General features: G+C 40.1%; 1 protein-coding gene and 2 long non-coding RNA genes across 4 annotated transcripts in view; 2 read left to right on the forward strand and 1 right to left on the reverse strand.

The window, feature by feature from the left end:
* Nucleotides 1–22,905, reverse strand: part of CA1 (carbonic anhydrase 1) — a 44,515-nt gene that overhangs the window by 19,047 nt on the left and 2,563 nt on the right. Inside the window, exon 2 of one of the 2 annotated variants that reach the window (XM_074354929.1) lies at nt 14,037–14,099. The exons of the other annotated variant lie outside the window; for it this stretch is intronic. The gene's annotated coding sequence lies outside the window, so the exon portion shown is untranslated. The remainder of the gene's footprint in view (nt 1–14,036; nt 14,100–22,905) is intronic. 2 annotated transcript variants of the gene reach the window in all.
* On the forward strand, nt 1,864–12,635 carry LOC123615985 (uncharacterized). The gene is made up of 3 exons (XR_006723849.2): nt 1,864–2,968; nt 8,057–8,206; nt 9,590–12,635. It is a non-coding gene; the product is annotated as an uncharacterized LOC123615985 (long non-coding RNA).
* Nucleotides 12,682–21,097, forward strand: LOC141575532 (uncharacterized). Its single transcript, XR_012503173.1, has 3 exons — nt 12,682–13,151; nt 16,837–16,957; nt 17,086–21,097. It is a non-coding gene; the product is annotated as an uncharacterized LOC141575532 (long non-coding RNA).

Here is a 22,905-nt window from a genome sequence, read left to right on the forward strand (position 1 = left end):
TCTTCTAGTCCTAAGGCTAAAGGATCAGAGCACAGGATGGAATGTAACAGATCCTCTGGTCTTAGGTTGCTCGGGCAGGAAGAAGAAAAAGTAAATTTACATTAGTTTCCCTTCAACCAGATTTCAGAGACATTCTTGTCCTTTTAGCTAAAGGCAAAATAGCAAGATTTTAATGAAAGTCCCTCCAGATCCGGTCTCTCCTGTGTGGAAGCTTACTTGCATAATTAAGTTAGTTGCTAGAGGCCATATGTCTTATTCTGAATTTTTCTCTGCTTTGCTTTAAAATTTTTTTATGTTGCTCTAGGCAAATGAGATAAATACATAACTAAATACATATCTTAGACTAAGCTGATCTCTAAGATGGATTTGGCTGTAAGTTAGTGATGACTTTTAAGGAATCTTAAAGATCTCTGATAAAATACAATCTTCCTTCAGCAATGACTCCCATAGCAAGAGTGCACAGGGACTTTTCTGGGGGTCTCTTACAGCTTCTTTCTGCAATCAGAAAACTGTGGAGAGGCTTTGGGGACCAGTTCTCAACCGCGACTTGAAACACCTTGGGTTTCCAACCTTCAGGGCGAAGAGTGAAAAAGGTGTTGACAGCATTTCCTTATCCTGCGTTTATCCGGCCCTGCGGTGGACTTCCTTAATATGCAATACTTTGGCCTTGCAGTAACAGCCCAACATCCTTTAAGACTGTCCTGGACTCTGCCTTTAACTACTTGGTAAAGTTCCACATAAGCTTCGTGCACCTGCCTGAGGATTACAAAGTAAGGGAATGACATGCTGGCAAGTGCCTTAGTTTTCCATCATCACCCAGGAGGCAGCCGGAACCAGTCTGGTGAGAAAGAACTCCAGGAACCGCCCCCCCACCCCACCCCAGGTTCACATCAATAACGCTTTTAGAAAGGAGATCCACAGAGGCCAACGGAGCCCTCCAGGGCCTTGGTCACTAAGAATCAAGGCCCAGGCAGAATGAAGCTTGGGGGCACGGATTTCCTAGAACAAACAAGGCTGATTTTATGTAACAATATGATCGGGGAAGATGAATTCCTGGCAAATGTTACCAGTTCCCCCTGTTGGCAATTTCTGGGGGTGCCAGCTAGCTGGGCTTACATTTGACATTCCTACAATGCGGCCTTTTGCTACTTCTGCCCCAGACTCCGAGAATTCTCAGAGATCCCCCTGCAGAGTCGGGCAGGATTCAACTGTGTGTTTACTTGCAGCTGACACCAGCTGTTGTTAGCCTTTTCTGTCCTAATTTTGTTTTTTGTTTTTTTTGGTTAAGATTGTGTTGCTCATCCTTCTCCCACTTCTGATACTACTTATAAAGTGCCAAGCTATTTTTTTGGTGAACGCGGTACTATTAGTAAATACCAGTGCTCCTTCCAAAGGAGCATTGACTATTGACATCAAGTCACTTCTGGAAATTGGGCTGACTGTGCCATGTATTAGCCGGTTACCCTGTTTTTTAAAGGAATATTTTAACTTTAAGATAAGAGGTGGCAAATGCAGCTTTGCTTAAGGATTCAAGTCCTTAAAACATAAAATTGGAGTGGTGACGAAGAAAGGAACCATTCCTTAGTGGCAGCTAGACATCGTAAAGTTTGAAGAAAAGATAGGGTGTCTTTTATTAGATCAAATATTAGCAGCAATGTTCTGGCATGATGCACATGCCTTCTGTATGAGATGAATATGACATCCACTCAAAAAACAGCCCAGTGGGGAGAGAAATGCCAACGATAATAGATGTGACCTTTCAGTGCCTTGGCCATTGGCATTGCGCGAGGGTAATCCTAGATCACCCATGTTTCCATTTGGATGTTGCTAAGACTGACAGGGCAGGTGTCCTGCCTAAAGCAATTGATTTACAATCTGCTTTCAGTCCCCTTCCTACTGGCCTCTTCCAAAGTGAGCTTGAAAATCCGGTTCTTTTCAAGATCTCCGCTGAGACCCTAGAGGCGAGGAACTGATAAATTATTTTTCTTACTTGTAAGGCTGTTACGGAACCAGTGCAAAGACTGCTGATAAATGGATGTACCTCAGAGATGTTTAAACTTACTAAATTGAGCAGGATAGAAATGCAGCTACTGACGGAGAACTTGAACCACGGTGTCTGGGCAAAGCTAAATCGAGCACAACTTAATCCCTTCATTACGGTATGAACAAGGAATAAGACAAGTGGTACCATGGTGGTCAGGCACTGCTTAAAGCACCACAACTTCTGGTTGTTGAAATTAACGATGGGTTGATTTTTGTGACTCACAGTTACTCACACACGGCCTTTGAGGTTACCAGCCCACCTCCTTAACCATCAGGGCTGCCCCTCAAATTCTTCAACCCAACTCCAGGGGATGGACGGAAAAAGTTTGTTGGGATGTCTTCTTAGGGTATAAAATTGGGCTAGACATCACTGCATGTGCAAGGGGAGAGAACCACATGCTCCAAGCAGCACTTACAGAATCCTGCTCCTCTCTGATTTGTCCTCGGCAGGAAAAGTGCTGAAAGCTAGTCCAAGGGGGAATGTCAGAGTTTCATTCCGGAGTAGACACGTGTGAACCTGTCTTTTCTGGAAGCTGAACTCTGTTTCTAGTGCCCAGCTTGAATGTCAAATCTACACCTGTATGCCCGGGTCAGTTCTGTCCGGTGGCATCTGGAGCAGCTCCGCCCTCTGAACCTCAGCCCCAGCCCTCCCACCTGGACTCTGACCTTGTCTTTGTCTGGGGCTGGTCATCACAGTCAGACTGCTGCCTGCGTCAGGACTCTTGTCTCTGCTCTGCCCACCCCCTGCCTGCCAGCATAGCTCAGCCTCCAGTCTGGAATCCCTTTATTCTACCCGTTCTATGAGCTGATACTGACCATTAGTTGAGTTCAGGCTCATATGACTGCTTGGACCAGAGGCTGAGAGTTGAGGCCGGGGATCTGAGCAACAGAGGGAGAGGGCATGCTGGCACAGGCCAGAACAAAGGTCAGTGTGTGCTCTTTGGTGGTCAGAAATGTGTGGCGTACAGCATAATGTCCCAGATATGCATATATACATGAATATTCATTTTCATATTCTTTTTCATTAAATGTTATTACAAGATATTGAATATAGAAATTGACACATTGTAACTGACTATAGTTCAATCAAAAAAAAGTGTGGAAAAACATCTGGCGTAAGTGGGAAAAAGGTGAAAGCAAGAAGAACACGGGCCATTAACTATGTGCCCCACTGTGAGCAACACCAGGCTGTGTGTGCACTTGCAACTCAGCTGACTTGGGTAGCGTTTGTATCATGAGCCTTTCACATTGTGAAAAATCATTCATGGATATCTTAACTTGTGACTTTAATTTTTTGAATGGATAATAAGTCTATATGTTTCTAAACTTAAAGATATGAAAGGGTACAAAATAAAACAAACTCCCTCCCATCATTCCAGAGAGAACCATACTTATCATTTTCAAAAAATACAGGTAGTATTATTCTATATATACTTTTTTGGCCCTCACCTTTTCTCTGTAACATGTTATTTAATTTAAAAATTAAATGTCTTTTGGTGAGAACAAATAATTTCACACTTCTGTTGGATTCACGTGCAGCTAATACCTTGAAATCACAGAATGAAGCTACTTTAGAGAAAGCAAGGAAATAAGGCATACTTTAAAAGTCCCTAAATTCCTCTTTATGCATGAGAGGAAAATAGGATAAAATGACTTCAGCCTTTAAAAAGCTTTGTGAGCTACAGAGTCATTCACAAATATAACTTCTTACTGATTCCCAGTTGCTGATCTAAACCCTGGGGGCCACGTGTGCTTCAGAGTTTTAAATAGTTCAGATCTTATAAGATCATTACAGTGGAAAGATTATATAAGTAGTGTCCCTAGGAAGCCTGGGTGCGTCACCCTGTAATTGAATACATTACTATTTTTATAGCAAAATGTATGAATAGTCATAATAAGTAGAATAAATAAGGACTATAATTGGCTTTACATCAGGTCAGGTCAAGTTTGCCTCACAAATGAGTTCAGGTCAAGTCAGGTCAGATTTTTGCAGAAAATTTTTTGGTTTTCAGAAAGTTTCGGGTTTCAGGGTCGGAAGCAAGCCGTATGATGAGTGGGTCAACACGAAGGCAATAGAGGTGGAAGGAAAACCATCAGATCTAGACTCAGGGATCTGAATACCTGCTTTACAATTCACCCCTTGGATGGGACTGTGGAAGTTACCTGCTTAACTGTTTCCCAATCTGAAAAGTAGGAAAAGAATTCCTACCTTGCAGGCTTGTAGTGAGGGTTCATGACAATGTGTTTCAAATATCTGGTACCTGATAAACACACTATAATTGACAATTGCTGTCATTGTTCATAGGAGGTGGGATCTAATGAAATACAGTTAAAAATTTTTTTAAAACGAAGAATTTGAGGGGGGGAGGGTATAGCTCAGTGGTAGAGTGCATGCTTAACATGCACAAGGTCCTAGGTTCAAGCCCCAGTACCTCCATTAAAAAAAAAAGTTAACATAAATAAATAAACCTAATTACCTCCCCTCCAAAACAAACAAAAAGAAATAAAACAAAGAATTTGACAGTAGTAGGAGAAAGAGGTAAAATTTTGTACCTACTAAACCCAGATCAAATGCAATAAAGTGAAATGTTATTTTAAACTTTAGAAACTTCAGGATAAATGGAATGTTACCCATCTGAACTCCCCCAAGGCATCCAAATGGATGCACTTTTACTCTGCTTTGAAATTAATTCCAAGCCCAGGGAGTGGAATACATAGTGTCTGTAATAATTTCAGAGTGATTCCCAGGGAACATTAAATCTGGCTGAGATTTCACATTATAGGAATTATCGAATGTGTGCCTTTAGCAAAAATCATTCATCAACTTACATATCTGAAGCTGTGGGGTTTAAACAAATACTCCAGTGTAACATTTCACTTGTTAGGGGACATGACCAAACAATCAGGTTACCAAGAATAAAATGGGAGTCCTAAAAACAGCAAAAACAAAGACAAAATTTTGTGTAAGAATCCCAAGAGAGTTCTTTAAGGAAAAAGGACCAGTACCTCAAAGTTTCTCATTCTGGGATTTGAATTGATGGCGACTTGTTGGGGTGGACAAGGCAGCACTGACCTAAGTTCAGAGTCCAGGAAGTTCCAAAGAGCCTCTGGAAATGAAATGTCTGGAAAGTGGATGGTCCTAAACCCAGCCTGTAGCGAGAAGGGCAGCGGTGGTCTGGACCCATCAGGAATTGGACCTAGGAACCTGTCCCTCTCCAGGCATTTGTGGTCACACTTTCAGCCTCTGGACTGGGAAAACTATTTTAATTCATGCATTTACTCATTTAGCAATTATTTTTGAATGTTGAGTAATCGTAGTTCTATGAAAATATTCAAGAAACAGAGGGACATGCCCCTATTTTCATGGGTATTATAGCTTCCTGGGGACTTACAATAAACAAGTAAACAAGAAGCAACTTACTGAAAATTGTAAATTCTTTAAAGGAGTAGGCTAGGTAGGGACTGTGAGGGCAGGAATGGGCTACTTTAGATTAGGCAGACAGAGAAACCTATAAAAAGAAGTGATCTTCAGGCTGAGATGAGAAGGTACCAGTGGTGCCAAGAGGAAAGCAGGAGGCAGCTGGGGTGGAGGAGCATGAGCTGTTTCTTGTCCCTGGAATACTCCTTGTCTGCAAGTCTTTCCCGTTATTCAGATTTCAGATCCAGTGCCATCCCCTGAGATCTTCCTGACCTGCTAAACTTAACTTCTCCTCTTTCGCCAGTCACTTTCTATCCACTACCCTGCTTTATTTCCTCAGAGCTCTTTTTTTTTTTAACATTTTTTATCAATTTATAATCATTTTACAATGTTGTGTCAAATTCCAGTGTAGAGCCCAATTTTTCAGTTATACATGAACATATATATATTCATTGTCACATTTTTTTCTCTGTGAGCTACCGTAAGATCTTGTATATATTTCCCTGTGCTATACAATATAATCTTGTTTATCTATTCTACATTTTTGAAATCCCAGTCTATCCCTTCCCACCCTCTGCCCCCTTGGCAACCACAAGTTTGTATTCTATGTCTGAGTCTATTTCTGTTTTGTATTTATGCTTCATTTGTTTGTTTTTTGTCTTTATTTTGATTCCACATATGAGCGATCTCATATGGTATATTTCTTTCTATTTCTGGCTTACTTCACTTAGAATGACATTCTCCAGGAGCATCCATGTTGCTGCAAATGGCGTTATGTTGTCGGTTTTTATGGCTGAATAGTATTCCATTGTATAAATATGCCATGTCTTCTTTATTCAGTCATCTGTTGATGGACATTTAAGCTGTCTCCATATCTTGGCTATTGTAAATAGTGCTGCTATGAACATTGGGGTGCAGGTGTCATTTTGAAATAGGGTTCCTTCTGGAACGGGAATCCTGGGTCATATGGCAAGTCTATTCCTAGTCTTTTGAGGAATCTCCATACTGTTTTCCATAGTGGCTGCACTAAACTGCATTCCCACCAGCAGTGTAGGAGGGTTCCCTTTTCTCCACAGCCTCTCCAGCATTTGTCATTTGTGGATTTTTGAATGATGGCCATTCTGACTGGTGTGAGGTGATACCTCATTGTAGTTTTGATTTGCATTTCTCTGGTAATTAGTGATATTGAGCATTTTTTTCATGTGCCTATTGATCATTTGTATGTCTTCCTTGGAAAATTGCTTGTTTAGGTCTTTTGCCCATCTTTGGATTGGGTTGTTTGTTTGTTTTTCTTATTAAGTCCTATGAGCTGCTTATATATTCTGGAGATCAAGCCTTTGTCAGTTTCATTTGCAAAAATTTTTTTCCCATTCTGTAGGTTGTCTTTTTGTTTTACTTATGGTTTCCTTTGCTGTGCAGAAGCTAGTAAGTTTATTAGGTCCCATTTGTTTATTCTTATTTTTATTTCTATTGCTTGAGTAGATTGTTCTAGGAGAACATTTTTGAGATGTATGTCAGATAATGTTTTGCCTATATTTTCTTCTAGGTTTATTGTATCTTGTCTTATGTTTAAATCTTTGATCCATTTTGAGTTTATTTTTGTGTATGGTGTAAGGGAGTGTTCTAGCTTCATGGATTTACATGCTGCTGTCCAGTTTTCCCAACACCATTTGCTGATCCTCAGAGCTCTTATCGCCATCTAAAATTACTTTGTTTTCTTGCTTATTGTGGGTTTCCCCTATTTAGACGGAAACCTTCGTAAGAACCCTGAGCATTTTGTCCAGTCCCTATAGGTATCTAAATATTTGTTGAATGAATAAAGAAAATCTGCAGAGACCCTAAGGTGGAAAAGAACTTGGTGTGTTCTAGGAAATGAAATCAGGCTTTTGGGTCATGTCACATTTTTAATGACCCCCCCAGTGAATCCTTCCTCTTGGTACCCATACCTGTGTGAAGCCCCCTCCCTCACTGACTCTGGGCTTGGTCCCGTGACTTTTTGGGCCAATGGGATGCCAACATACAACAGAAGCTTGGTAAGTGCTTATCTGAGACAGATGAGCCATGAGAAAGAGCCTTGCCTGGTTTTGTCTCCTTCAAATGGAAATACCACTTGGAGAGCAAAACCAGGTCATCCCAGAGTCCCAGTGGAACTTAGCTCCCTACCAATCCTCTGGTTAAATCCAGCTGCATGAATGGGTCCAGGCAAAACCAGAAGAATAACCCTCCTCTTCCCCTGAAATTCCACAGTGCAGAATTGTGAGATAGAAAACAGTTGCTTTAAACCATGGAGTTTTTGGGTGGTCTGCTATCTGCAAAAGAACTGAAACACAACTGAAGCATACTGAGCAGGGGACAGTGGTATGAAATGGGGGTAGAGAAATAAACAGGGCAACAATCATTCAGAGCCTTACACCTGGAGTTATTTTATATTAAATGCAATGGGAGATCATCAATAGGCTTGAAGGGAGGAGAGATCAGCTAGGAGGCTGTCCAGTTATCCACTGCTGCTTTGACTAACGGAAGATGATGAGAAAGACTCTGCACTGATTTCCAGGCTTGCCCTTGAGACTGACAATTTCTGCTGTCTCTTTCCAGGGATTCTCTCTCAGAAGCCTGAGTCTGCATTCAAGAAGTTGATTGCCCAGCAGAAGAAATCATGTCAAAGGTCCCTAAGTCACTGAGCCCCCCAGATTCAACAGGAGGGGACATACTCCAGCTGTCTTTGGAGAGACCAGTCTGCCCAAGGTCCCAGATATTATCTTCTACTCATCACAGTAACACTCTAAAGTTAATATCATCTTAATTTTTATGGACGAGAAGAAGTTTAGATGCGTTATACCACTTTGTTCAAACTTTCAGAGAGGTAGAGGCAGTATTTTAACTCAGGTCTATCTAATTCCAAAAGCAGACTGTTTCTACTCTAAGAGATCAGACGGGCTCTGGATTGACAATATAGGAGAGCCTTGGTGGCAGAAAGAAAGGAGGCAAAAAGTTGTTAGAGTTAGGGAGGAGATAAGAGGAAAGGAAGGGATAGTCCAGGTGGAAGAAAGAAACTCTTCTTACCACCTTCTCCCAAACTGTACCCTACCTCAAACCCTCTGACCTTCAGTGACACTATAACTATATTGATCTCTGAAGACTACTTCCTTATTCTAAATTTTCCACACTACAATTGCTTCAAATCCCTTTAAAAGAAAAAAAAAAAGTACTGAAGCATTGTTTGCAGTAGCTGATGGCTAAAAGCTAGAAACAAATAACCACCAACAGAGGAATGGACAACTACATTGTGATGTCATACAATGGAGTATAAACTATATGCATCAATACAGATAAATCTCAAAAACATAACTAATCAAAAAAGTTAAATTGGGGGAAAATGAGTATAGTATAATATCATTTGTATAAAGTTTAAAACATACATAACAATGCAACATATAATTTATACATTTATACTATGTAGTAATAACAGACAATATACTTGAGAAAAGTAAGCATGAATTTCAGGTGATCACGGTCACCTCTAGGAGGGAAAATGAGAAAGAAAAAGGGGAGGTGTAGACTATAGGCTTTAACTGTATCAATAAGTTCTTATTTCCCTAAAAAAATAAAACAGAACAAAACAGCACAAAGCAAAACGGTAAGTAGAAGCCAAAGGAACTTTCTTCAAGATGGATATTGTGAGATCGGAGGCCAAAGCAAAGTTGGTTAAAGTCCCAGTTGACAGATTGCAACAACTTGGGGACATTCAACCCATTGGTTCACAAAACACCACCTTAAACACAGTGGGAACTGAAAGAAGGGACATGTAACTTGACACCTTGAAGTTGTGCAGTTGGAAAAAATGCACAGATTGTACCCTAGTCAGGGAGGTACCATCTGCATAAAGGTTATCGGCAGCCAAGGTAGTGGGGCGGTACCTCCAAATTGCTTTTGAGGTAAGTAAGGCCAACCCTGGAAGGCCAGATGGAAGAACAGAAAGAGATGTGCCTCTGAGTATACAGACCGTCCTGAAGGACTCTGAGGATGAACTGGGGTGAGGTTTTGATCGGGGTGGGAGTGTAGAGAATCTTATGCCAGCAGGTCAGATCAAGAAACCAATGATTTAATTTGTCACTTATTGGTTGGTAGGTGAGTCCTACGGAAATAGAAGTTACACTTAAAAAGAGAAACACCTGGAAGAGCTAAAAGAAGTCAAAATGCGGTTCAACAAAATGCGAACAATCACGTCAGGACCTTTCTTATGTTAATGGTGGAGAGGGCTTGGAAGGAGAAATACACTGGCCCTCAGACTGAAAGAAGGCTTGACATGCAGATGGAAGTGGGGCAGCAAGACCAGTTTTGTCAAAGGTTATTTTCTTTTTTGTTCACCTGTGCAAGAACCCAGTGAAAGCTGCTTGCAATGGTCCTTTACATCTAGTTCACAGCTTAGTGGCAGTTCTAACAAAGCTCACTTCTCCAAGGCCCTTGAGGATGTAGGCATATTCGTTATCTCTGAGCACTGGCTTCCTTCAATTACCCTGGAAAATCCAGATTCTCTGAAAACTGAGTCCTAAAGTAAGCACAACTGGCTCAAAACCCATTTGCTGGTAATTTATACAACCTACCAATGCGGAGACCAAATTCCTTGGAGGAGCACAGAGAGCATGTGATAACGTTCTGTACAGATTATATTTCCTGGTTGTAGCATTTGGTTAAATGGAGGATATTAAAAAATAAAACAAGATATAAAGACACAAAGAATAGTTTAAGCCACATTAAATCATTGTCAGACAGTTTGGGGGAACAAATTAAATCCTTCCAAGAGGATAAAAAACATGAGATTTTGCAGTTTTTTATCTCCTTTAACCCTACTTGCTTGAAATAGTCACTTTTTCATATCTTAAATAGAAAATTTAGTCGACCATTTTGTTTATAAGATGAAATACCAGTGTTCCCTGAAAATAGGCATACATGTGTTCTAAAGACAATACTCACCTCCTCTTGTCAACCTGTAAGGTGAAAGTTAGATATCAGAGTTGGCCCAGGAGGTGGGCTGAAGATCACTTATTAGTCTCAATAACAACTCTCAATAAACTCAAGAAAGTTAAAATCATATCAAACCCTTTTTCCAACCACAATGGTATGAAACTAGAAATCAATAATGAGGGAAAAAAATTGGAAAAACCACAAAAACATGGAGATTAGACAATGTGCTACTAAATAACCAGTGAATCAAAGAAATCAGAGAAGAAATAAAAAAAAAATCTAAAGACAATGAGAACAGAAATGCAACATACCAAAATCTAAGAGATGCAGCAGAAGTAGTTCTGAGAGGGATGTTCCTAGCAATACAGGCTACCTCAAGTAATAAGCAAAAATCCCACGTAAACACTAACTTTATACCTAAAGTAACTGGAAAAAGGACAAAGCCCAAAATTAGTAGAAGAGAAAAAGTAATAAAATTAGAGAGGAAATAAATAAGAGACTAAAAATACAATAGAAAATGTTAATAAAACTAAGAGCTGATTCTTTGAAAAGACAAACAAAATCAACATGTTAGACTAATCCAAGAAAAAAAAAAAAAAGAAAGAACGTTCAAATAAAGTCAGAAATAAAAGAGGAATTACAACCAATACCACAGGAGAGACTACTACAAGATAATTATACACCAACAAACTGGACAACCTAGAAGAAATGGTTAAATTTCTAGAAATACATAGTCTTACTAAAATGTCCATACTACTCAAAGAAATCTCTGTCAAAATGCTAATGGCATAGTTCACAGAACTAGAATAAATAATTCTAAAATTTATATGAAAATCCAAAAGAGTCCAAATAGCCAAAATAATCTTGAGAAAGAACAAAGCTGGAGGTATCAAGCCTCTTGATTTCAAATTTCAAATCTATAGTAATCAAAACAGTATGGTACTGGCCCAAAAGAAGACACGTAGATCAATGGAATAGAATGGAGAGCCCAAGAATAAACCCAACACACATGGACAAATAATCTACACAAAGAAAAAATGAACTTACAATGGAGAAAGGACAGTAACTTCAATAAATGGTGCTGGGAAAACTGGACAGCCACTTGCAGAAGAATGAAACCAGATAACTATCTTACACCATTTACAAGAATTAACTCAAAATGGATTAAAAATGTGAATGTGAGATCTGATACCATGGAATTCCTAAGAGAAAGTGCAAGTTGTAACTTCATTGGTATCAGTCTTAGTGATGTTTTTAGTCAATCTGACTCCAAAGGCAAGGGAAACAAAAGCCGAAATAAACAAATGGGACTTCACCAAACCAAAAGGCTTATGCACAATAAAGGAAAACTTACTGAATGGGGAATGAAAATGAAACAGCAACCTACTGAACAGGAAAAGATATTTGCAAAACATATATTCAATAAGGTGTTAATATCCAAAATATATGAAGAACTCATACAATTCACCAACACACACACACAAAATGAATAACCTGATTAAAAAATGAGCAGAAGACCTGAAAAGACTTTTTTTGTTTTTCCAAAGAAGACATACAGATGGCCAACAGTTGCATGAAAATATGTCCAACATTCCTATTACGGAAATGAAAATCAAAACCATAATGAGATATCACCTCTGACCATTTGGAATGGCTATAATAAAAAAAAAAGTCAAGGAATAACAAATGTTGGAGAGGATGTGGGAAAAAAGGGAACTCTTGTACACTGTTGGTGGGACTGTAAATTGGTGCAGCCACTATGGAAAACAGTATGAAGTTTCTTCCAAAAATTAAGTATAGAACTACCATATGACCTAGTTATTCCACGTCTAAGTATTTATTCAAAGAACATGAAAAAAATAATTCAAAAAGACATATGTCCCTATGTTCATTGCAGCATTAATTATAATAGCCAAGATATGGAAACAAACTAAGTATCCATCGATGGATGAATGGATAAAGAAGATGTGGTATATATATAATGAAATACTACTCAGATATATAAAAGGATGAAATTCTGCCATTTGTAACAGCACAGGTGGACCATGAGGATATTATGGTCAGTGAAGTAAATCAGAAAGAGAAAGGCAAATACCATATGATTCCACTGTTACATGGAATCTAAAGGCAAAATAAGCCAAACCCCAGAAATAAACAAAATAAAACAAAAACCAAACTCATAGATACAGAGAATGGATTAGTGGTTACCAGAGGGGAAAAGGGTTGGGTGGGTGGGAAAAATGGGTGATGAGGGTCAACTGTGTGGTGATGGGTGGTAATTAGACTTGTGGTGATGATCACTCTGTATACAGGTGTTGAACTATAATGCTGTACAGTGAAACTTACTGAAAACTTTGACCTGGACACTCAATACTAAAGCTCTTTTTAGAATAAAGCAGAAGGTAGCAGATTTAACACATCCATAATGTAACTCTTATTTCCCAACCCCCACAACTCTTCCAGAATTATATCCATAAGTGGCATTATCAACTCCCCTATTTCTTGAGAAAGAACTCTGGGAGTCTTCTTTGAGTATTTCCTTCCACAAAACCTATATATCAAACAATGAGCAAGTTTAATATTTTCTTCCTTTTAAATATATTTTAAATCCATCTACTTTCCCTCAACTTCACAGCACCACCCTCTTTGCCACCATGCCTCTCTTGCAGAACCACCAGGCCCTGGAGAGGTTGCACTCCTGGAGAAAATGTGGATCATGCAAGAGGTAATTGACCCCTTCAGGAAACGCACACACTCCCTCCTAACAAAATCCCCCAAACTGAGAGCTGGGTCTTAGAGATAGGTGTGGCTTTGCCCTTAGAATGGGTGCCAATGACAGTTCTGAGGCTTGGGCCACTGGAATCCGAACCCTTGACTCTCCTGATGAGCCAAGACTCTCAGGGGAACTGAACTGACCCATGGTCACTGGATACTGACCTCTCTGAAGGGAAGACTGCCCAATTGAGAATTTAGGACCCCCACAAATAAGGATTAAATAATGAGCTCACAATCAAAGACCACCAATACTCAAGAAGACAAGCCCTGTGTATCTCAAACGTCTTTAAAGAGATAATAGAAGAGAAAAAGGTAAAGAGATAGCATAGAAAGCGTTTAGCACAGTGTCTGAAATGCAGTGGGAGCTGACTGCTAGAAGCTACATTTGGATCCAACTTCATCCTTTCTTCTCTGAACCAGTGCTGTTAGTACTGGTTCTCCAGCTACTGTCATTCTGAAATACGCATTGATCGTACGAGTTACCTCTCTCTGAGCAGACAGGCCACAGCTTCAGGACCGGGTTTATGGCAAATGATGCATAGAGGTAATATGCTTTAGTGGTTTAAGCAATGCAGACTTATTCTCTTAACACTTCTGGTGGTCAGAAGTCTGAAATAAGTCTTAGGGGCTAAAATCAAGGTGTTGATAGGGCTGTATTCCTTCTCGAGGCTCTAGGGAAGATCTGATTCCTTGCCTTTTCTAGCTTCCAGAAACTGCCAGCATCTCTTGTCTCATGGCCCCTTCTCCATCTTTACAGCCAACAGCTTAGCATCTCTTCTCTTTCTGCTCTTCTGCCTCCCTCTTATAAAGAAACTTGTGATTATACCAGACCCACCTGGATAATTCAGAATACTCTTCCCATCTCAGGATCCATCATTTAATTGCTTCTGCAAAGTCCCTGTAAGGTAGCAAATTCACAGGTTCTGAGGATAAGGACATGGGCATCTTTGGGGGGGAGCATTATCCAGCCCACTACTGGCAGGGAGCAGAGAGCAGCTTCTCAAAGTTTAAGCTGTGACAGAGATTGGTTGGGGAGGGGAGGTATTGAGGAGGAAACTAGCCAGATGGGGAAAAGAGATGAATTTCAGCCCTGGGCATGATGGGATTGGCATATTTAGGGAAGGAGAGTCAGGGAAATTAGGTTTATCTTGAGCTTAAAATGATCCATGGAATTTGCTTTCTAAAATGCAGGTCTAATTCTGTGTCTTTGTGTGCAGTGGGGGGTGGTGGGGAGGAAGCAGGAGTGGGGAGGAAGTGATAGTCATAGTTTTATTACTACTGTAAAGAGTATTGTTCTTGGATATTTTTCAGTCGACTGTGGTTGATAGAGCAGAAAGGAGCTGCCTTTTCCACATTGTTATTTCATCTGGAGAGCTTGCTGCATTTTCTATGATCCAGTTGGTCATCCATTGATTCCACTGGATTTTCTAGGTTGATAATATACCCTATTGTATTTTGAAGAAAATATCACTGCTGAGGTCAGTAATATGTACATTAGGGGAGTGGTTAAGAAGAGTTGAAAATGTGTGTTTTGGCAAAATGATTCCCAATAAAGTCATTTATGTGCACTGTTCACCTTTCATTCCCTAGAGGCACCACAGCACGAAGGTGAGTCAGATTGATTTTGAAGTGAGTTTTATTTTATAAGAGCTGTTAAATTTACACGGTTTTGCTGAGTCATCATGGCTGGTGTTTTGTGGCATGTCCTTCCACTCACAGGTTAAGGGAAAAGGACAGTGAACATTTTCCTTTCCCAACACTTTTTCTTCAGGGAGCTCCTTGTTGCTTTTACTACTAACAAGAGAAACTCCCAATTTCTGAACAGTTCATTGAAAAATGAACCTTTACGCATATCTTTCTAGCTCCATACACAGGAACACAGCACAATAAATATTTCTGTTCCCGCAGGTGATAAGTGTTGTCAAGTGTTCCATCTGTTAGTCATTTAAGAAATGTAGATTTACACGCTTGCTTGCAAGGCGTATCTGTGAAAATGTTACTCCTTTAACTAAACACTCAACTATTCAGTCTTTCCGCTAAAGGGTTAGCCCTCACAGAATGACTCGCTCCACACTCGGAGCTCCTCCCGCCTACAACATGTCAGTTAATGTTGCCACCGTCACCCAAGGGGCAGGGTCTAAGCCCACAGACCTGGAGTCCTCTCTTTCTTTCTCCTTTTCCTTAGACTTCCACAGGTGAATGCTTATCAATTTTATCTCCCCAACACCTCTGGCATTCCTTCCTTCCTTTTCCTTTTCACTGCCATTGCCTCTTCCCTGATGACATCCAGTTGTATCCCGCCTGAGCCTCTGTCTCCTCCAATCCAGCTCAAGTCTGCCCGTGAGAATAACAGCCCTGAAGCCCTGTTCCAATAAGCTTGCTCCTGGTCCGTTAACTTTCAGCAGCTTCCCCATGCTTTGCCTAACACGGTGAACAACACAGCCTGGCCTTCAAGGGCTGCAAATCTATTTCTCTAGTCTTATATCTTGCTAGTTCCCTTTATATTGCTTATGTCTCAGTAAGACAGGACTACATTATCCGCAGATTGATTCCGTGTCTCTCTACACCTTCAGGCTTGACCACGTGCTGCTCTTTTGTGTGAAACACTTAACTTCTCATTCCAAACATGCATGTCCACTTGTGCAAATCCAACCTATTACTCAAAGTGTGTCTTAGACCATAAGTATTTCCCTAATGAAGTCTTTGATGAAATTCATACTCTCCCAAGTTGGAAAAGGTCTCTGTGCAGCCACAGAACTTGTTTTGTTTCTTTCTTATATAAGATGCTTCTCATATTCAAACCTTGGCTACATTTATGTGTATTCTTGTCTCTCCACTGCATGATAAGGGTCTAGGACTCTCCCACTATCCTTAGCAGATACTCAGTTAATATCTGTCAAATGTTGGGATGGATAAAAAAGTGAGTTGAGCTTGTTAACTCATTTCCATGGGACATTTGTGATGCTGTGAATAAGAATTTGAGCCCACCTCGAGCTGGAGTGACAACATTTTCAGTCAAGTAAGGCTGCTTCAGTGCACACCAGGCTATGGATTGTCTTGTCTCAGGAAAGTGGACCAGACTCTTAGAACACCGTTTTCAGGAAAGAGATACTGTCTCTTAAGACTTGGTCTAATCCTAGTACCAGAAACCTAAAACCTGAAGAATAAATATGTTTCAATTTTTAATATGTCATAAACTGTGACAGAGGTGAAAGGATTGAATCAGCCTAAGCACTGGCTACCCCGCAGGGCCACCTTAAGGGCATGTGACAAGAGAGCAGCTAGAGAAGGCTGGGGAGGGGTGGGTTCTCAGCTTCTGGTCATGGTACTGCCAGCAACAGCTGCCATCTGGCTCAGAAGGCAGCCCTCTGCCCTCCCTCTGTGGCCAAGAGATGGATGAGAAAAGTTCCAACAGCTAAGAGATCCAAGATGCGATGGGGAGGCAGGTGGACAGATGGGGCGGGGGTTCCAGGAGGACTCTGGTCTTGGAGATGCCGCTGAGCCACACAAAGTGGGATGATTCAGGGGATGGTCTTCAGTCTGTAAAACGGCAGTGATCTCTGAACTAAGTTGTCATATCTGCTTGAGAGACTATGTTGCATTGGTTATGGAAAAGGATAACTTCTATATTCCAGAAGCACAGGATTACCCGGGTGTAAACTTACAGGCGCTTCATTTTGGAGCAACATGAAAAAATTACAGGCACATAAATCTAGAAGTAGATCACTTCGGCTTCACCATAATGGATGATGAAAGGTGAGATTAAATGATTCTGAAACTTTACCTGACCTGATAAACCTCTATGACTTAAGAAAGCGAACCCTGCTTGGCTGGACAGAGCCTCTCTAATATTATTATGGTAAAAGGAATTTCTCACATTGCAGGCCGGGGAAACCAAATATGGTCTTCATGCCATGGTGTCCTGCACCCATCTGTACGCAAGATGCTACTTTAAGACTAGCATTTGGAAGAATTGGTGAATCACCTAATAGACTTTGCATGGATTTTAAATTCTAAAATTCTAATATCTTCTAATAACCTTCAATGAACAAGAATACGAAAACAAATATATGTATATATATGCATGACTGGGACACTGTGCTGTATACTAGAAACTGACATGTTGTAACTGATGACTACACTTCAATTAAAAAAAATACATTTTCAAATTCTAAAAAAATTTATAAAGGGTTGATACACTTTTAATATTAAACATATTTTTCTCCCCTTCACTTTCAATGTACCCTGGACTTGTTAATTTAACTTTAATATCTAATGCTTTGAAATATTTCTTTTTTTTTCAACCTCATCACTTTATTCCAATCTTCAAAATAGTCTTTATTCTACATTTTTAGTATAAAAAAATCCACAAGTTAGGTGTACCACAGTGCAAAGAGAGACATACAACACTGAATTTCTGTAACAGTCTGTGGTACAGTCACACATATGGAACACAAAATTTAGATAAACTGAAATTATAAGAGAAAATGAAATCCAGTTTTACAAAACAAGAATCAAAGCATTCAGGATCCCTGAAACATAACTTGATCATTATAAAGTTCCTGGCGAACAACTGTGGCCATCGTTTCTGAGCACACAGAGGAAGAAGATACAGCAAACTGGGAAAGCTGACAATCTGATTGCAAATCCACGACCACCCTCTCCTTGCCAATGCCTTGCTGGCAAGATTCAACCAGTTGAATCAGCAAGGCCTGTGGGTCTCCAAAGTACGAAGTTGTAAGAACATGGGGTGGGATTTACAGAACGGAGGGGAAGCCTGGGAACAGGCTTGATGTTCTAGCCTAGGGTGAGAAACTCAGAACCTTGGGCTCCCTGATTTGGGGACAACCAATTAAGCCCAGTGGAGTCCCCCTTGGTCTTTGGAGAAAATTTGCTCTGCCAGTTTCCAGCGTGCAGCCTTCTTTCTGCAGGTCAACTTTAGCAACTGTGGGGATCTTAGAATTGCAGTGTGGCACAGAAGTGGCTAACCCACACAGTGCAGGAGGGGAGAAGCCCACTGTGCCCTTTGTCATCTGGAACGCCAAGAGGTCACCTTTTCCCTTTTGCCTCCAAAAGAAGAAATTTTTAGACTCTGCTCACCAACGGCCAATAGGGCGTGAAAAAGACTCTAGGTGGCCATGGTGTAGGAAGATGAAATTCAAAACAGTGATAAAGCAAGAGGATGGGGGTGCAAAATTCAAAACATTGGTGACATTCCTTTTGGAAACATAAACTGATACTGTTATTAGTTGGCAGTACTCATTTGCATTACAAATGGATGGAATTGTGTCCTCAAATCTCATGTTTAGAACTCCAGGCTACTGAAGAATTGACTGATTTGATGTATACATACAAGGATGCTAACTGAATCAGAGTTTGTAAGTGTAGGCATTTCAAAATAAACTAAAGGCGGATGAATGAAATAATGAAGCTGGGCAACTGTGTTTGTCGTATTTTGGATATAAAAAGCGAAATGCAGAGAATAGCATCATATAAGCCTGATTTTGTATACAGCTCCTTTTTTGCTTATATATAGGCTTCTGCATTCAGTGATAAGTGAGTGGAGAGAGAAACACTAACCTGGTAATATTTGTTGCCTTGAAAGGACTGTGATTGGCAGGGACAAGGGATGAAAGACTATTGACTTTTACAGCTACTCATATTTGAAATTACATAAAAACACAGAGCATTGGAGGAAAAAAGAAGGCAGAATATTGGCGAATTGCATTTGTAATTTAAAAAAATCCTGTGTGTCTTTAGTTGCAGGGCATAACTGCTTTAAGCATATGGAAGTATTTTTTCCTTCATTTTTTGGGTATAAAACAAATATAAATACCCTCTGATTATTGTGTTTTATTGTGACTGAGACAGTTGACATGCACAATAAGCCCTTTTGGGTTTCCCTGTAATTTTTTCAAGACTGACGCTCTGTCTTTCTTAAAATTTAACTTTTTTTTTTTTTTTAAAAAGAAACATGTTAAAAAAAAAACCACTCCAGGTAGAATTTTGTAATATTTAGGGGGAGCAGTGTCCTGTTCCTAAGATGGCCCAATAGCTGTGCGTCAAAGTCAAGAGGCTCCAGGTTTGTCACCATCATGTCAATCTTACAACTTTCCCAATGAAGTCCTCCCTCCCAGAAACTAAATCAGATTTTCTTCTTGGGCCAGGACTCAGCCTCTGGACAGAGCTTCAGGGGGAAGGTTTTGGGGTCATGGGTTTTCTCCAGGAAGGCTCTGAAAACGCTTCCCGTGAAGATGGAGTTTAAAGGCTGCAGCTCAGTGGCAGAGCAGGACAACTAAGAACATCCTCAAGCAAGTAGCCACTTCTCTCCTCCCACAAGCTTGTACCCTGATGTCTGTGCTCTTCTGAGGTTCTCCCCTGTTCCAGTTAAATTGTACATTGTAGCTGCACTGCTATCTCAGACACTACTTTGAAATAGCATGCTTACTTTGTGAAAGCTCTTACTCATAACTCGAGGGAAACCAGAGGTCAGGACTGCTGTTGGTCGACATATCTGTGAAATGGCTTTGCCGCCTTCCTCCTAATTCACATCCATTTCATCTCTCATGGTATTCTTTCCTTCCCAAGTTCACGGCTTCCTGCTGCGACCTGTCTGCCCCACTTTGGATGTCGGATTGCCTAGGACACATCTCTCTGGCTTCCAACCCCGTACCCCAATTTTTCTAGCCTTAGCTGGTCAGTCATCTCGAAACGAATTCTCATCAGTGTGTTAATGGCAGAAAATAGTTTAATATGTTGACTTCTTTCAGTCACACTTGTACTTTATATGGTGATTTTAAACCCAAATGAAGGAATACATTTTCTTTTTTTTTTTTTTTGAATTAAAACTTTTTTTTTTCTGGCAGTGGAGAGGTAATTAGATTTTTTCATTTATTCATTTATTCATCTTTAGAGGAGGTACTGGGGATTGAACCCAGGATCTTGTGCATGCTAAGCATATACTCTACCACTGAGCTGTATCCTCTCCCCAGGAATACATTTTCAGGGAACAGCACAGGCTAGAGAAGGAGGGATTTTTGGTCAGAGCAGCTTCTCAGCGTCCCTTACATCATCACAGGTACTCCGACTTAAAAAGCTGTAAGAGTTGTACTTGACAGGAAACAAATGAACAATGTTCTTTTTAAAAAGTATCCTCTCATCCTCTACCTGAAGAGAAAATGAAAGGGCACCCTGAAACTGTGATGGATTGATCTCCACGTCCTCGGTCCATCCCCCAGCCCGTTACTCCTGTTAGCCTATTTCTTATTGATTCGAAGTTACGTTTACTTGTTTGATCCCTGCATGCTCCTCTGGATAGTCCCCAGCTATTATGACTTTCCTGCCATCTTTAGCATCAGTCTACAGACCCTGGATCAATCCTGTGTGTAGCCAGAGGGAGTTCAAAGGAGATTTAAATCATCCTTCTGGTTTCAATGACCCTTAGAGCTGATTCTGTGGCTTAGTGCTAGGATCTAGGGTTTTATCTTGCCTAAGACCTGAACTATATCACAGTTTGTATAAAGATTACTATTTCTTTTCCTAAATTTAAGACTCTGGCTTGATAAGGGGTCAGGTGCCCAGGCCTTCTAGGTTTTTCATTCTTAATCCATTTTGTGGTCATGAGCTCCTTTGAGATTCTGATAGAAGTTGTATCTGTGTCTCTCAAAAACGAAGATGGTCTCAGACACGTACCTCGTCCCCAGTTTCAGATATAGTTTCAGGGTTTGTATGAGCCTTAAGACCCACCTAGGAGTGGGATCCCCAAAACTTGTTGGCTTTAATGTCACAGATAGTAACCCAAGCTGAAGTCAGCCCCACTGAGGCAGCATCCTGAAACACTTGCTGCTGATCCCATCTTGCCCTTTGGGGCACCAAAGTCATTTCAGCAATAGTCAGGTGGGGTCCACCTAGTATAAATATTTGTCTAAAGCAATACCCAGAGGAGTTCTTTGACTTACAACTTTATGATAAAAATAAAATCATTTGCCGAGCATGAGTGAGCACTGGAGAAGGAGAACACTAAAAGACTTTACTAGGTTGATAAGAATTTAATTGCCCACAGTGAATTACAGAGCAGCAGAAGTCTAATATGTTCTTCTAGTTCTTCTGCACTGAGGAACTTTTGAACTCCTATATTCACAGTGGCTGAAAAAATTATGACCTGTGTTCTACAGACTATTTTAAGCTCAACCATCAAACATTTATAAAACACTGACTGTGTGTCAGGCCCCAAGCTAGGTTTTCTAGAGAAAACACATGTGTGAGGAGCTCAAAATAGAGAAAGATTCATACATAAATAATGGCAAAAGGCATGGCTACTTCCTAAGTGTAGGCACCGTGGTAAGGGTTTCATGTGTATTATTCCACCAAATCTGCAAAACAATTCCAGAGCCAGGCTTATTACTATCCTCATTTTACAAATGAGGAAACAAACAGCATAGGGAAATTGAGTTAATGGACCAAATATCATGGTGGAGCTGAAGGTCAGAACTGAGTCTAAGGCAGACCCAGGTTTGGGGGAGCTCCTCTGAAAAATGGGATACCACGCATACCCATTAGTTGTCTATTATCAAAAGCAAAGCAAAATGAAACTTAAAAAACCCCAGAAAATGATAATGTTAGTGATGATGAGGAGAAATTGGAATCTCTTGTTCACTGCTTGTGAGAATATAAAATGTGCAGCCATTGTGGAAAATGGTACGGTAGTGCCTAAAATATTAAATGCAGAACTACTATATGATCCAGTAATTCCACTTCTGGGAATATATACCTAAAAGAATTGAAAGCAGGGACTTGAACAGATGCTTGTGGCACCCATGTCCAAAGCAGCAATATTCACAATAACCAGAAGGTGGAAAAAACCCAAGTGTCCATTGATAGATGAATGGATAAACAAAATGTGGTATCTACATCCAATGGATTATTACTCAGCCTTCATAAAGGATGCTACAACATAGGTGAACCTTGAAGACTACGCTAAATGGGAAAAGCCAGATACAAAAGGACAGAGGAATGATACAAATATGATTCCACTTATATGAGGTACCAAATAGTCAAATTCACAGAGATGGAAAGTACAATTGTGGTACCAGGGGCTGAGGGAGAAGCAGTTAGGGACTTACTATTTAATGGGTATGGAGATTCAGTTTGAGAAGGTGAAAAAGGTCTGGAGTTGGAGACAGTGCTGACAGTCGTACAGCAATGGGAAAATACTTAATGCCACAGAACATTACGTCTGAAATGGTTAAAATGGTAAATTTAATTTTACCATAAAAAAGAACACAGAATTAATAATAAAAATTCATTACTAAGATATTACTAAGGTAATATCTACTTAGGACAAAAAAATCATAAATTAAACATTAAAAAAATCTGGCAACTATCAAAAATACCATAAAATCCAGAAAAATACTACAAAGTTTTATATTAACAAACTGCCTAATACAACTCTGTAATACCTTTTCCTTATGCTTTAGTTTCATAATCTTCAATTATTTATTCATAGGGCAAAAAAATTTACATCATGTTCTATAGAGAGAATAGAAAGATCTTCTAGCCTTCTAGCACGGTTGATTAAAAATTTTTTGTTGTTGTTGTTATTGAGAATGGGATGCATAAAACTTCACACACATTTGAAGTACTGCTTCACATTTGTGCCTTACAAACACAGGATTCTCATAAATTTAATTTTCTATTTTTCCTTC

Source organism: Camelus bactrianus, chromosome 29, assembly GCF_048773025.1.
Source record: "Camelus bactrianus isolate YW-2024 breed Bactrian camel chromosome 29, ASM4877302v1, whole genome shotgun sequence".
NCBI classification, from domain to species: domain Eukaryota; kingdom Metazoa; phylum Chordata; class Mammalia; order Artiodactyla; family Camelidae; genus Camelus; species Camelus bactrianus.